Source organism: Chiloscyllium punctatum, chromosome 41 (assembly GCF_047496795.1).
Source record: "Chiloscyllium punctatum isolate Juve2018m chromosome 41, sChiPun1.3, whole genome shotgun sequence".
NCBI lineage: Eukaryota > Metazoa > Chordata > Chondrichthyes > Orectolobiformes > Hemiscylliidae > Chiloscyllium > Chiloscyllium punctatum.
This window is the reverse complement of record NC_092779.1, coordinates 24,107,275-24,123,636: the sequence shown is the minus strand read 5'-3', so window position 1 is coordinate 24,123,636 and position 16,362 is coordinate 24,107,275. Positions and strand designations below refer to the sequence as shown.

Below are 16,362 nucleotides of genomic sequence, written 5' to 3'. Positions count from 1 at the left end.
GACGCTGATATAGCACACATCTCAAGCTGGAACATCTTGACTATTCAAACATATGCGAATGCTGATGTTAACACTACTCCTTGCAAGTGAATATCCCATTGTCAATGTGAAATAAAGCGATAATTTTGGAGAGTAGAGAAGTTGGGAAATGAGTAAACCTACCAGTAAAAGTTAAAACATGCATATTACGCTTCTGTCTTCCTTATCCCTCCTTATTTGTACACCGTCTCTTCAGATCGAGGATGACTTTCTTCCATTCTGGTGTTGTGGTCCTGAGCTATCTGAATAGTCTAATACCAGATCTACAAACGCTGCCAGGACTGTGGATTCGCACCATCTGTAGCTTGCATTTGATCTTCATTTAGCCCCTGCATTTTTCAGGGAGCCATTGAGGATACCCTTGAACCATTTCCACTGTCCCCATGACAACTGATTGCTGTGGCAAAGCTTGGAGATTGGAGGTTGTTTTGGAAGTTTTGTGTCAGATATGAGGCCGATGTGGTCCATCCAACAGAATTGATTGATTGTAATCATCATCCCAATACTGGCAATATTGGCCTGAAAGGCACCGCTGTATTGGAGCCTATTTCTTGTCAGTGAATTTAGATTAGATTAGATTAGATTACTTACAGTGTGGAAACAGGCCCTTCGGCCCAACAAGTCCACACCGCCCCGCCGAAGCGCAACCCACCCATACCCCTACATCTACCCCTTACCTAACACTACGGGCAATTTAGTATGGCCAATTCACCTGACCTGCACATTTTTGGAGTGTGGGAGGAAACCGGAGCACCCGGAGGAAACCCACGCAGACACGGGGAGAATGTGCAAACTCCACACAGAGAATCGCCTGAGGCGGGAATTGAACCCGGATCTCTGGCGCTGTGAGGCAGCAGTGCTAACCACTGTGCCACCGTGCCGCCCACAAACCACGACACTGCGATGGCCGGGAATCGAACCCGGGTCAACTGCTTGGAAGGCAGCTATGCTCCCCACTACACTACCATCACCCTGCTCCCAATTTGCAGGATCTTGTGGAGGTACTGCTGGTGATATATCTCAGGGACTCGAGATGAGTGCTGTATGTTGTCCATGTCTCCATACATACAGTAGAACGGAAAACACGGCTGCCTGTAGATCGAGTTTGTTGCCTGTGGTCATCAACACACTGTTTCTCAGATGGCTATAAGTTTCACAGGCACACTGGAGGCGAGGTGGACTTTCACTATCAATGTCTGCCTGAGATGAGAGCAGGCTTCCAAGGTGTGGGAAGAGATCCATATTGTCCAGTAGTTTTCTGAGGCTTTGATAGCCAGGGGGCACTGTTTTGCGGTGGGAGCAGGTGGCTGGATGACCAATCTTTTTGATGGCCTCAATGTGGACTTCACCAGTTTCCTCATTTCCCCACACCCCACCTTACCCCAGTTCCAACCTTGCAGCTCAGCACTGTCCTCATGACCTGTCCCACCTGTCGATCTTCCTTCCCATTGATCCGCTCCACCTTCACCCCCACCTCCATCCACCTATTGTATTCTCAGCTGCCTTCCCCCCAGCCCCACCCCCCTTCCCATTTATCTCTCCACACCTGAGGCTCTAGGCTCATGTTGGAGAATCATAATGCTGTCTTCCCCTTCTCCCACATCATGTGCAAACATCCTTGACCGAGCAGGGCACGTCAGAATGGGCAGAAGTGGGTACTGTAGATGCTGGAGATCAGAGTCAAGATTAGAGTGGTGGTGGAAAAGCACAGCAGGTCAGGCAGCATCCGAACATTCCTGATGAAGGACCTTTGCCCGAGACGTCGATTTTCCTGCTCCTTGGATGCTGCCTGACCTGCTGTGCTTTTCCAGCACAACTCTAATCTTGACTCTAATCTCCAGCACTTACAGTACCCACTTTCACCTTTCTAATGTTTAAGCCAAGGATAATTCTCTCATATACCTCTGTGAATACATTGAAGATGGTTTTGAGTAGCACTTAAACTGCTAAATCCATAAATTTTCTTCTTCCCAATTGGATAAGAGTTTTTCTCCTCTCTTACTGATACATCACTAATCATAGAGCACAACTTGTTCTCTTTCAAATGATTACTTAATCTCACAGTCTTTTAATTCCTCACTCAAGTGTCAACATGGTTTACAGTCAAGTTTTTGCACTGGAACTTGAACTAGCGATCTTCCTACTTTGAGGTACAAGTGTTATTACTCAGCTAGCTGTTTGATGGTAAGATGAAGGAATCAGGCCTTAAGTTGGGGAATCAACACAGATAAATTTTATATTGTATCTAAACATTTTGCATACACTAAGAATCTCTTTGAAGCTTAAAAAATTTTTCATGGCCATGAGCAAGGCATGTCAAGTTATTAATGGTGCTTGACAGGTAGAAAAATCTAACTTTGTCAAAAAGAAAATCTATTTCAATAGCTTTGAGGCTCTGAATTCCATGGGTAAACATTGAATATACTGAGTAGATATAATAGAAATCCCAGAACATGACCTCCCCATGACACTCCCCAAGCCTGCATAATGTTTGTATTCGTATGTACATCGATACCTTCATGAGAATTTTCAGGATGTAATTTTGTTTTTTTCAATGCATTGCTGTCTAGGTCAACACTTATTACCTATCCCTGTTAGCCCTCGAAAAGGTGGCAATCAGCTGCCTTCTTGAACCACTCAAGTCTGTGTCTTGTAGCGACATCACAGTGCTGTTGGAAACTAGGTGTAAGAGTAGGCCATTCAACTCATTGAGTTTGGGTTAGATCATTCAAGATGATCTACCTTGACACCATATTCCTATTTTCTCTGCATACCTCTTGATGCCTTTATAACATTTATTAATCTCTTCGTTGACAACAGACAATGACCCCAGCCTCTACAGCCTTCCGTGGCAGCAGAAACCACACGTTTCCTCATCTCAGTCCTAAACGACCTACTCCTTATCTTGAATCTGTGGCCCCTGTTTTGAGATTACCCAACCAGGACAAACATCCTCCCTGGAGAAAGTGAGGACCGCAGATGCTGGAGATCAGAGTGTGGTGCTAGAAAAGCACAGCAGGTCAGGCAGCATCCGAGGAACAGGAGAATCGATGTTTCGGGCATAAGCCCTTCATCATGAATCATCCTCGCTGCATCTATGTTTCAATCAAATCTCCTCTTGTTCTTCTAAGCGATAGTGAATACATATCCAATCTCTCATACAAAAGTCTATTACAAGAATCAGCTCAGTGAATCATGGCTGCACTCCCTCTGTGGCATGAATATCCTGTTATAGGTGGGGAGACCAACACTCTTAGGAAGTGAGTTCCAGGGTATTGAAGGAACAGTGACAAAATTCCATGTCAATTAGTTGGTGTGATATGAACGAAATAATAACTTGTTAAAATCAAAAACTACAGAAATATTGAGCAGCAGAGCTGTTAAATAAACTGATTCACTATTTATAAACCATGAAAAATGGTACTTTTCTCCTAAACATCCTGGGTCTTATCCCCAAGAAGACATCAGCTGTGTTGAGAGAGTGGATCCAGGCACTGGATACAGTTTTAAATTGGTTTGTATTGTACAGACATCATGGACAGATAGTCTCTAAGGAGAAAGTTGCAAGTGCTAAAATTGGTTAGTACTTACTCATGGATTATAATTATGTACACACTTCAGTTAGTATCCACAGACATAGTTCTCCTCTGAAAACTATGCAGAAATTTCACAGATTCTAGACAAAATGGATTAAGGTGAAAAACATATTGAAGTTAAGCAAGACCTTTCCCAGCATCAGGAGCAATGTGTCATGTTTTCTGACATAGTTCTGGACGTTGAAATGGGATTCTCAGTACTGAGTGTCGAGAAGCTTATTAATAGCCTGATCATTCCCATTATAAACCTCATTATCACCCTCATTACTGTCTAGACTTGCTTCATTAATATGTAAACTCCTTTGTGACTACATGCAGGATTAGAACAGCCTAGAATTCCCAATGTGAAAGCTAGAGAAGGTACTTGGTGACTCCAGCTTGCCACTTGTTTCTGTGGGCTTCCATCTTTTAACCCCTGCAACAACATCTCAGGACATGATCCAAGGACTGCAAGCTGTACATATCCCGTATCCACGGATACAGGCATCCAGCACATGTTAGTCTCTATGCTGAGGCTCTTTCTGCCTAGTGTGGGCATTTTCTACAGGATTGAGAGAAAGGGAGAGATTGAAACAGTTGAAAATGGCTGGCACAGCTTTTAGCGCTGGTATAGGTAAAGGAAAGATAGTGAGGTGTTCTGAGTGAGCGAGTAGGTAACACAGGCCATACATGGTTAGTAGTGTGGGGGATTAAGGCTGACTTGAGACCAAGTGAGGGAAGATGTTGCATGCTGTAGTGAGAATAGGAGAGAAGGAGCCTTAGTCAGAGATGGATGCAGTATCAGAATTAGATTAAATGTAAGAAGAGAGAAGACAGTGGCACTTATCCTGACAGAGTATTGATCTTCTGACAGCACTGCTCGGTGTTTGCCCAGAGTTGAGAGATCACACTGGCTCAAAGCAGGCTAGCTCTTGTGTCAGAGTTTCCTCTGCCAGTCTCCGGTAAATGAACAACTCCCTCTGAACCACTCCATCCACAATGATCCCTCCTCGTCCACAAAATGGGGTGCTAAATTCCTCTTCTTTGCCATCTCTGTGGACAATGTCATTAACTGTACAGCATTTGACTGGGTATGCAATGGCTTTTTGAAAATGGCACTGGCACCAAACATCCCACTATATCCCAGGATATGCCACCAGGGGGGTGTACTTCCCGTTATGCTGAGAAGGAGAATTGGTCTAGCACCTGATGAGTGGAGCAGTACTGGACTGTGGTAGGTAGTTAAAGAGGCGAGTTTCGGGTTGTTGGAGTGTGGAAATCTACGAGGGCACACAATGAGAAACCGTCCCTTAATCTTGACAAAAATGATACTTTGCCAAAATATGATGGAGATTCAGCCCTGTTTCTGATGTGTTGATATTATGGGACTTGGTAACCTAGCATTAAATAAAATAGGAAAGAAACAACTATACCACAGCTTTAGAGATTTTACATCCAAGAGACCACTTAGCCCATTGCTTCTCTTTGAAAGATCTATCCAACTAGTCCACTGCCCTGCTTTTTGCCTAATATGCATGTATTTCTTTTTCTTTTCAGAATCTATTCAATTCCCTTTCAGACAGTGCATATGAGACCAGGACAACATATTCCAGTTTTGTTTTCACCTTATCTCCTCTCTAGTTCTTTCAGCAATTACCTTTAACCTGTCCTCTGTGGTACTTCTCCATTCATCATGATTTTATTTACAACAGCATTCAGTCAATCAATCAACCACTCCCTTTTGTGAAATCCATCTCAAAAACTATCGTGCAGTCCAATCTGGATTTATCCTGTTGTCTAGATGATTTAGCACTTACTGTGTTTAAGGAACATCTCTGAATTCTCATGCTCCGATATTTCATTGCAAACATGAGGTCCAAATGGGTCTCCTTGCAATGTGTTTGCATGTTATCATTGGTGCCAGTAGGGATGTTCCATGTAGAATCTCATTTCTTTCTGCTTTATAATACTTTCCGTTTCTATTTATTTTGAGGAGAGCAAATATTGTAGCACAAAATGAATAGCAAATAAAAAGACAGTCCTTGCATCTGTATAGCACCTTTTATGACTTTCAGTATATCCTAAAATGAAGTAAATTTGAGACATAGCAAAGAACAGAATGTAACAATGCTGCAAAGTTGGAAATGAGATTGGTAATTGGTACACAGCATGGCTCCATACAAAGCAATGAGATTAACAGATAATTTGTTCCAGGCAGATTAAGAGACCTGTATTGCTAGGGCATTGGGCAGAACTCCACAATTGTACTTCAAATTGATGCACAGAATCACATGCCAGCTCAGGGTACAGCTGGGCATCACCTTATTGTCTCATCCAAAAAAAAAGGCACCTCTGCGCCTTAGTACTGCAATAAAGTGTTAAGCAAGACTGTGTACTCAAGTGTCTGGAGTGGGACCTGAACCCAAAACCCCCTGATGGCCCAGTGGAACCTTGGTACATAACTGAAGGTTAATCCATTCTGTGAAACTTCACACTGATGTGGAATCATATTGTGCAGAAAGAAACTCATTGTGTCAGCTCTTTGAAAGAGGCACCTAATTGCTTTCCCTCGCCTACTGTTTCCCATTTACTTACATTTTCTTCCTTGTTGAATTTATTTATAATCCCTTTTGAAAGTTACCCTTGAATCTGCTTTCCCTGCCCTTTCAGGAAGTGCATTCCAAATTGCAAAAAGTTATCGAATCATAGATTTTTTTACAGCAGGGGAAAAGGTACTTCAGCCCATCCTGTGCCAGTCATCAAATACTTATTGTTTCTAATCACATTTTCCAGCAATTGGCCTGTAAGCTTGTATTCAATTACATTTTAAGTGTTGAGCTAAATAAGTCTGAAATGTCTTCATGGTTCCTGCATCTACCATACTCTTAGGCAATGAATTCCAGATACTCAGAACCCTCTGGGTGAAAACAACGTTTCCTCAAATTCCGTCTATACCTCCTACTCCTTATCCTAAAGCTGTGCTGCCTGGAATTGACCCCTCTTCTAAGGGGAAAGGTTTCTCCCTATCTACTTGGTCAATGCCCCTCAGAATTTAAAATAAAACAGAGCTGAAAAGCTGAAAACAATCAAAAAAATCACTGGGGAAATTCAGCAGGTCTGGACGCATCTGTGGAGAGAAAGCAAAGTTAATGTTAAAGCAATGACTGTTCCTCAAAACTGATAATAGCTCAGAAAAAGGTGGTATATATACAAGAGAGAGGGGATGGCAAGATGGAGGAGTGAGTTGATAGGTGGAAATGGAGCCCAGAACGACAGTTAAGCAGACAAAGGGATGGCTGATTGTATGCCAAGGAGAAAGAAAAGCTGGTAAGAGGGACCATCAGTTGGTGAACATGGATGGTCGATGCTTAAAATAGTGCCTGTGATAACAAGGCCCGAGTGTGAGGGTGGGTAAAGGATATAGAGGAAAGTGTTCAGGTTTATATTGAGTCCTGAAGACTGCAGGGTCTCCAAGTGGATAATGAGATCTGGTTCTTCCAGATTGTGCTGAGCCTTGCTGGAGCACTGCAGCAAGCCCGAGGACACAGTGGGGTAATGAAGAGGCGGGCAACTTGACGCGTGGGGTCATTTTGTGAACAGAACATAGGATTTCTATAAAGTAGTTTACCGGTCTGCGTTTCAGGGGAGACAATATTGTGAGAAGCGAATACAATAGACTGGATTGCGTGAAGTGCAGGTAAATCTCTGCTTCACCTGGAAAGAGTGTCTGGAGCTGTGGAAGATTTGGAGGGAGGGGGTAAACAGGCTGGTGTTGGTCCTTCTGCGATTGCATAGGAAGGTGCCATAGGGATGTTGGAGTGGAGGGTGAGTGGACCAGAGGAAACACTCACTGCAAAATGCTGCCAAGGGATGGGAGGGGAATATATATCGGGGAGTGGCATCCTGCTGGAGGTGGCTTACGATCCCTTAGATCTAGATGCTGCTGGGATAGAAAATAAGGACAATTGAAGATCCTATCAATGTTGTGGAGTAGTCCTCCCCCTGGCCTTTCACCTACAACCAACCTGTCCATTGAGAACTGTTGTCTTAATTTTCTGTCACCCTCACCCTATCAAACCTATCTCCCTCTGAACTGACTGCACTCTGTGTTCACTGGTCCAAGTGGCTTTGTCATTAAGCCGGCCAACAAGGATGTTGCTGTGTTGTTTGGTGTATTGAACTCTGCATGGTGGGGGCTGAGTGCCAGCGCTCTGTTACATCTTCCTACCTCCATCCCCCCCCCACCCCCAGACCAGGATCCCACCATTGAACATCTGACTATTGTGTCTATGATGGCCACTAATCTCATTCTATCTAGGAATCTCCTCCCCACAGATTTCAAGCTGATAGTCCCTCAACACTGTACAGCTCACTTCCAATTCCTTCCCAAATTCACAAACAGGACTGTCTGGACAGAGCCATTGTTTTAGCTCATTCCTGGCCCACGGAACTTATTTCGTCCTACCTTCACTCAATTTTTTTCTCCCTTTATCCGGTCCCTCTGCACATATGTCTATACTTGTTCTGATGGTTTACACTTGTTTCAGAATTTCCCATTGTAGACTCCAGCTGCCTCCTCTTCACCATAGACATGTAATGCCCTTACACATCCATAATCCCTCAGGATGGTCTCAGGGGTCTCCACTTCTTCCTGGAAAAAAGGTCTGAACAGTCTCTCTCCACCACCACCCTCCTCCGCCTGGCCAAGCTCATCCTGCCTTTGAACAACATCTCCTTTATATCCTGGATTAGTGGTGCTGGAAGAGCACAGCAGTTCAGGCAGCATCCAAGTAGCTTCAAAATCGACATTTCGGGCAAAAGCCCTTCATCAGGAATAAAGGCAGTGAGCCTGAAGCATGGAGAGATAAGCTAGAGGAGGGTGGGGGGTGGGGAGAAAGTAGCATAGAGTACAATGGGTGAGTGGGGGAGGGGATGAAGATGATAGTCAAGGAGGAGAGGGTGGAGTGGATAGGTGGAAAAGAAGATAGGCAGGTCGGACAAGTCCGGACAGGTTATGGGGACAGTTACTGAGCTGGAAGTTTGGAACTAGGGTGAGGTGGGGGAAGGGGAAATGAGGAAACTGTTGAAGTCCACATTGATGCCCTGGGGTTGAAGTGTTCCGAGGTGGAAGATGAGGCGTTCTTCCTCCAGGCGTCTGGTGGTGAGGGAGCGGCGGTGAAGGAGGCCCAGGATCTCCATGTCCTCGGCAGAGTGGGAGGGGGAGTTGAAATGTTGGGCCATGGGGCGGTGTGGTTGATTGGTGTGGGTGTCCCGGAGATGTTCCCTAAAGCACTCTGCTAGGAGGCGCCCAGTCTCCCCAATGTAGAGGAGACCGCATCGGGAGCAACGGATACAATAAATGATATTAGTGGATGTGCAAGTAAAACTTTGATGGATGTGGAAGGCTCCTTTACGGCCTTGGATAGAGGTGAGGGAGGAGGTGTGGGCGCAGGTTTTACAGTTCCTGCGGTGGCAGGGGAAGTGCCAGGATTGGAGGGTGTGTTGTTTGGGGGCGTGGACCTGACCAGGTAGTCGCGGAGGGAACGGTCTTTGCAGAAGGCGGAAAGGGGTGGGGATGGAAATATATCCCTGGTAGTTTTTACCTCTCCTTTAGATCCTCCCACTTCAGATCAAAGGTGTGGCCATGGGTACCCGCATGGGCCACAGTTGTATCAGTCTCTTTGTGGAGACATTCCACTCCCACTCGTGTCCTTTCCAACAACTTCCCTGGTACATTGATGACATCATTGGTGCGCTTCCCTCTCTCATTTGAAACTGGAAAAAGTGATCAATTTCATTTTTCAACTTTACCTGGTTCATCTCTGACTCCTCCTTTTCCTTCCTTGACATCTCTGTTTCCATTTCTGTGGATAGGTTGGTCACCAATATCTACTACAAACCCATCGACTCCCACAATTACCTTGACTACGCATCCTCAAAACCTATTTCCTGTAAACACTCCATTTGCATTCTCCCAAATCCCTCATCTTTGTCCATCTGTTCATTGTGTAATATTGATGCTACCTTCAGCTGGAATAGCTTCAGAAATGTCTAACTTTTTCCTCACCTGAGGATTTTTGTTCACTGAGATTGATAGGGCCCTAAACCATATTCAACCTATTAACAGTACTTCTGCCCTTATCCTTCTCTTCCCTCTCACAATACAGATAGGGTCTGTCTCAGCTTCCACCCCACCACCATCCACATTCAAAGGATCTTAAGATGTCATTTTTGCCATCTCCAGTGGAACGCCAGACACATATTCTCCCCCTCTTTCTTGTCAACTTTCACAGGGACTATCCACCTCCACTCCCAAAACATCCTTGTTGTGTTCCTTGGCCAACGTTTCTGTCTTGGGCTTGCTGCAGTGCTCCAGCAAGCCTGGGTACAAGCTGGAAGAACAGCACCTCACCTTTCACTGGGGGACCTGCAGCCTTCAGGGCACAATATTGAATTTAATGAGTTTAGAACCTGAACACTTTCTTCAATGACCTTTACGCACCTCCACACCCCAGGCCCTGTCATGACATGGGCTACTTTTAGCACGGCCAACCCATTTTCACCTACTTATGGTGCCCATTACCAGCTTTTCTTTCTCCTTGGCTTATAATCACCCATCTGCCAAACTGTTATTCTCTCTCTGAGCTCCATCTCCATCTATCTGCTGACTCCTTTTCCCCCACCCCCTGTCTTTTCTTAGCTGCTATGAGTTCCCAAGAACAGTCACTAGATTCAAAACATTGACTCTGCTTTCTCTCTAAGGATACTGACAGATCTGTTGAGTTCCTCCAACAATTTCTGTTTTTTGTCCCCCTCAGAACTGTGTAAAATTTCTTTTGGGTTCCCTTTTGCCTTCTCTGCTCTGAGAAAAATGACCATAGCCTATCTAGTCTATTTACATAGCTGAACAGCTTCATCCCATCAATATCCTGGTGAATCTCCCCTCCTACTTATAGTGTGGCAACCAGAACTGAAATCAGTACTCCAGCTGTGACCTGAGATAGAATAAAATGTAATCTTTTCTGTTGTACAGATTATCTTAAATTTGTGTTCTCAGGCCACTGACTCTCACAAAGAAAGAATTATGCATATAACCCTACCAAGACTCTTCATAACTATGACTAGCTTTATTAAGACTTCATTTTACCTTCTCTGCACTAAAGAAAGGGATCCCAGCCAACACAAAAGAATATGATGTTGGGTTAACAGTTCAGGCAAACCATAACGTACCACTAGTTACATTGTACTTTGCTCAAAAACTGCACAAATTCATGTAAAACTCTGTTATCTCACCTTTTAGATTAGAATCAATCTAAACGTCATGGCACAGACAGAGAACACAGGGGGTTAACACCTTCAACATATTGTCTAGCTAACACCAATTGTTACAGTTAACCTGAAAATGCAACTTTTTAAAAAGGTTTTGTGATTTACACACAAAAGAAGTGAAACTATCATGGTATTCAAACAGATGAAAGACTCAACAGACAATCAATGTATTTTTCAATGTATAATTTCAGTTACATCACACTGTAAACTTCTGCAATAAATCCTGTGCCTTACAATTGTGTCCTCCACAACCACCTGATGAAGGAGCGTCGCTCCAAAAGCTAGTGTGCTTCCAATTAAATCTGATGGACTATAACCTGGTGTTGTGTGATTTTTAACTAGATTAAACAGTATGCAAACTGTCAAAGACAGATGGAAAGCCGATTCGCTGTCTTATGTTCCAAGGAGTATTTTGTGTTGAAATGTTTTCCTTTGTTTCTGACAAATATCAACGTGACAGTCAACCTATGACAAGGAATTTTCACTGACATATTCACAGTTTCATCTGCTGTCGTTCAATTACTCTCTAATTTTTTGAAACTTTTGGCATAATTGAAGGTTATTGCTTGAAGTAGCTACTGAGATTGACAAGGCGAATGAGTGGAATTATGGTGCAAGGCAGTGGAAGCTAAGGCAATATTCAAGTAATAGCTCTTATCTGTCCTGTTGGCACGGTAACGTCTTGAGGCAATTCTCTGATAATGCTATCAGCACTTGTACTTCACAAATAGAAAGAAAGAAATGGGAGGATATTAAAGTTAATCAAAAGCCTTGATGCCTAATTTTTAATGGGAACATTTTAAGGTCAACACAGACTCTAAACGATTTTTGTAAAAAATAGCTTTCACAGATTTCTTTGTCTACAAGCTAAAAGTTTAAAGTCAAAAGTTTTATTAGCTGACATGGAAAAAACAAATTTCTAAAGATTTTTGAGACATTAATCCTGGCATTAATGTGTTAGTTACAGACAGATAGACCATTGCTTATATACAGTATGCACATACACATGCACATGCAGCACAGAGACCCATCACTTGTATTCTAAGATGCTGTTGGAGACTGGTGACGCTGTACACTTTTCACTGTACTCCTGTATCCCTGTACCCAAGTACACATTAAAATAAAAATAAAATCTAATTCTAATTCAACTATTCTGACAGACATGTTCACACAGAAAATGCAGAAATGGCTCTCTCACACATTTGAGTTGATGAACAAACCGTTTGACAAGATTTTCATTAAACTTTGGATAAGAAGTAAAGCTCAATTCACAGTATAAAAATTGGTAAATTGAAACTGGATTGATCCGCATTGATAGGGAAAAACTAATGAATAAGAACCTGGAAAGTAGCAATATTTAAAAGTGAAATGCAGAGAACCAAAGGATGCAAGTGACTAAATGATAACTATTTTTTTTGCGAGCTACTTAAAACAGGGACATTAGTGTCAAGCCACGTAGCTTTCAGAAAAGGCAAATGAGCGACCTAAAACAAAAAAAAAATTGCCAGGGAGAAAGAAACTGAGGCTGTAAGGGAGTTGAGAAATTATCTGAAATTATTTCACATGTTGCTGTCAGTTGGCTGCTGAAAATGACTTGGATGAACTTGGAACTTTTATGGGGTTAGAGCATGAAGTTTCTATCTTTTTTTTCTGCAATTTGCTGTATGTGTGGAATCTTACCTGGCATTTGGTAGTGGAATCAGAATTTGTGGGGTGATGTGCACTGGCTGGAAAAGTTATTTTAAAAAAAGCAATTTCGGTGATCTGAAGCCTTTCCGCCTCCCTATGACTTTCTTGGGGATTTGCCAGTAAGGTTAGAAACAACCACAGGGCAGAAGTATGGCCAATTAGGGCAATTAAACTGATGAAGAGTTATTTTTTACACACTTTCGTTCCAAAAACACAAAGGTGGACAATATTGCCAGTGAAGAAAGCTGAGTACACAGTGGAAATTCATTGAGAACTCAAACCTGCTATCATTAACTTAACTTTTTAACTCTGTTTCTCATACTACTTTATAGTTCAACTTTTTGTATCGAAGATGGTGCCATGTATGGCAACATTATATACTTTTTACTATACTCCTATACTTATCGTCATAGAGTCATAGGGTCAGAGAGCATGGAAACTGACCCTTTGGGCCAACCAATTCATGCTGAACATAATCCCAAATTAACTAGTCACCCCTGCCTACTCCTGGCCCATGGCCCTCTAAACCTTTCCAATTCATGTACTTATCAAATCGTCTTTTAAACATTGTACACATCCATCACTTCCTCAGGAAGTTCATTCCCCTTTGAAATGACCCCATGTGTAATAGATTTTCCTCTCATGTTTTTTTCAAATCTTTCTCCTCTCACCTTAACAATGTGCCCCCAAATCTTGAAATCCCCCATTTTAGGGAAAAGACAATACCATTAACTCTATCTATGCACCTCACTATTTTATATACTTCTATAATGTGGCCTGTCAATCTCTTACACTCCAGTGAAAAAAGTCCCAGCATATCCAACCTTTTTAAATAACTCAAACCTTCTAAACCCAGCAACATCCTGGTAAATCTCTTCTGAATTGTCTCCATCTTAATAATATCCTTCCTAGAACTGGGCAACTAGAACTGGGCACAATACTCCAAAAGAGGCCTCACCAATGTCTTGTACATGAGTACATGTGATAATAAAATCTAAATCTAAAAATCACAGCTGTGTAAATTGGCTTCAATGGACCAGGTAAAAAAAATGACTGCAGATGCTGGAAACCAGATTCTGGATTAGTGGTGCTGGAAGAGCACAGTAGTTCAGGCAGCATCCAGGGAGCAGCGAAATCGGTGTTTCGGGCAAAAGCCCTTCATCAGGAATAAAGGCAGAGAGCCTGAAGCGTGGAGAGATAAGCTAGAGGAGAGTGGGGGTGGGGAGAAAGTAGTATAGAGTACAATAGGTGAGTGGGGGAGGGGATGAAGGTGATAGGTCAGGGAGGAGAGGGTGGAGTGGATAGGTGGAAAAGGAGATAGGCAGGTAGGACAAGTCCGGACAAGTCATGGGGACAGTGCTGAGCTGGAAGTTAGCAACTAGAGTGAGGTGGGGGAAGGGGAAATGAAGAAACTGTTGAAGTCCACATTGATGCCCTGGGGCTGAAGTGTTCCGAGGCGGAAGATGAGGCGTTCTTCCTCCAGGTGTCTGGTGAGGGAGCGGTGGTGAAGGAGGTCCAGGACCTCCATGTCCTCGGCAGAGTGGGAGGGAGAGTTGAAATGTTGGGCCACGGGGCGGTGTGGATGATTGGTACGGGTGTCCCGGAGATGTGGAAGGCTCCTTAAGGGCCTTGGATAGAGGTGAGGGAGGAGGTGTGGGCACAGGTTTTACAGTTCCTGCGGTGGCAGGGGAAGGTGCCAGTTTGGGAGGGTGGGTTGTAGGGGGGGGCGTGGACCTGACCAGGTAGTCACGGAGGGAACAGTCTTTGTGGAAGGCGGAAAGGGTTGGGAGGGAAATATATCCCTGGTGGTGGGGTCTGTTTGGAGGTGGTGGAAATGTCGGCGGATGATTTGGTTTATGCAAAAGTTGGTAGGGTGGAAGGTGAGCACCAGGGGCGTTCTGTCCTTGTTATGGTTGGAGGGGTGGGGTCTGAGGGCGGAGGTGCGGGATGTGGACGAGATGCGTTGGAGGGCATCTTTAACCACGTGGAAAGGGAAATTGCGGTCTCTAAAGAAGGAGGCCATCTGGTGTGTTCTGTGGTGGAACTGGTCCTCCTGGGAGCAGATACATCGGAGGTGGAGGAATTGGGAATACGGGATGGCATTTTTGCAAGATGAAGGGTGGGAAGAGGTGTAATCCAGGTAGCTGTGGGAGTCGGTGGGTTTGTAAAAAATATCAGTGTCAAGTCGGTCATCATTAATTGAGATGGAGAGGTCCAGGAAGGCGAGGGAGGTGTCAGAGATGGTCCAGGTAAATTTAAGGTCAGGGTGGAATGTGTCGGTGAAGTTGATGAATTGCTCAACCTCCTCGCGGGAGCACGAGGTGGCGCCAATGCAGTCATCAGTGTAGTGGAGGAAGAGGTGGGGAGTGGTGCCGGTGTAATTATGGAAGATCAACTGCTCTATGTAGCCAACAAAGAGACAGGCATAGCTGGGGCCCATACGTGTGCCCATGGCTACCCTTTTGGTCTGGAGGAAGTGGGAGGATTTGAAGGAGAAACTGTTAAGGGTGAGGACCAGTTCGGCCAAACGAATGAGAGCGTCAGTGGAAGGGTACTTTTGGGGACGTCTGGAGTGGAAAAAACGGAGGGCTTGGAGGCCCTGGTCATGGCGGATGGAGGTGTAGCGGGATTGGATATCCACGGTGAAGTTGAGGCGTTGGGGGCCGGGGAAACGGAAATCTTGGAGGAGATGGAGTGCATGGGTGGTGTCTCGAATGTATGTGGGGAGTTCCTGGACTAGGGGGGATAGGACAGTGTCGAGGTAGATAGAGATGAGTTCAGTGGGGCAGGAGCATGCTGAGACAATGTCAATTGTACCAGCCATTGTATCAACTCGGTGAAAGTGAGTACTGCAGATGCTGGAGATCAGAGTTAAGAGTGTGGTGCTGGAAAAGCACAGCAGGTCAGGCAGCATCAGAGAAGCAGGATAATCAATGTTTGGATGGCTTTTGCGCATAACATCAAATTTTCTGCTTCTCTGGTGCTGCCTGACCAGCTGTGCTTTTCCAGCACCACTCTCTTGACAGCCATTGTACCAAGTTAGTCTAAAAGGAGAAATTTCTTGCAATAAGTAGCTTTAATAATTTGGACAGGCCAAGCTTTCATCTGCTGGAATGTACAAAGTTAAAAGGTGACTTTATTGAAACATAAAGTTTTGACAGGTTGGAAGTGAAAAGGATGTTACCGCTTATGGGAGAATCTACAACGAGGGATCAGTGTTTAAACATAAAATGTTGCCTATTTAAGATGGAGGTGAGGAGATTTCTTTTCCTCACAGATGTTTGAGAGATTTTGGGAATTTTTTTTTCTTTAAAAAGCAGTGAAAGTGGAGTCCTTGAATATTTTTAAAGTCAAGGGTAGGTGATTCCTGATAAGTAAAGGGTGAAAGGTTATTGTAGGAAGGTGGGAATGTGGAGTAAACAAATCAGCCATTACTTTCACGAATGGTAGAAAAGATCTGAAGAACAGTCCTTTTCAGGTCGGTGGTAATGTCCATAAATCTGAGCTAGGAGTATCAGGATAGAATCATAGAATTTTACAGTACAGAAGAGGCCACTCCATCTATCATGTCTGTTCTGTCTCCTGAAAGAACTATCCACCTAGTCCCACTCTCCAGCCCTATGCCTGTAGCCCTATAACTTCAACACTTCTAAATATATATCCAACTCTCTTTTGAAACCTCCCTGGGAATCCACCTTCACCATTCTCCCAGACAGCACATTCCAAATCC

At 44.0% G+C, this 16,362-nt stretch overlaps 1 non-coding gene across 1 annotated transcript; it reads right to left on the bottom strand.

Annotated features, from left to right (window-relative positions):
- Nucleotides 1-938: 938 nt before the first annotated feature.
- On the bottom strand, nt 939-1,010 carry trnag-ucc (transfer RNA glycine (anticodon UCC)). Its single transcript has one exon. It is a non-coding gene; the product is annotated as a tRNA-Gly (tRNA).
- Nucleotides 1,011-16,362: the final 15,352 nt, after the last annotated feature.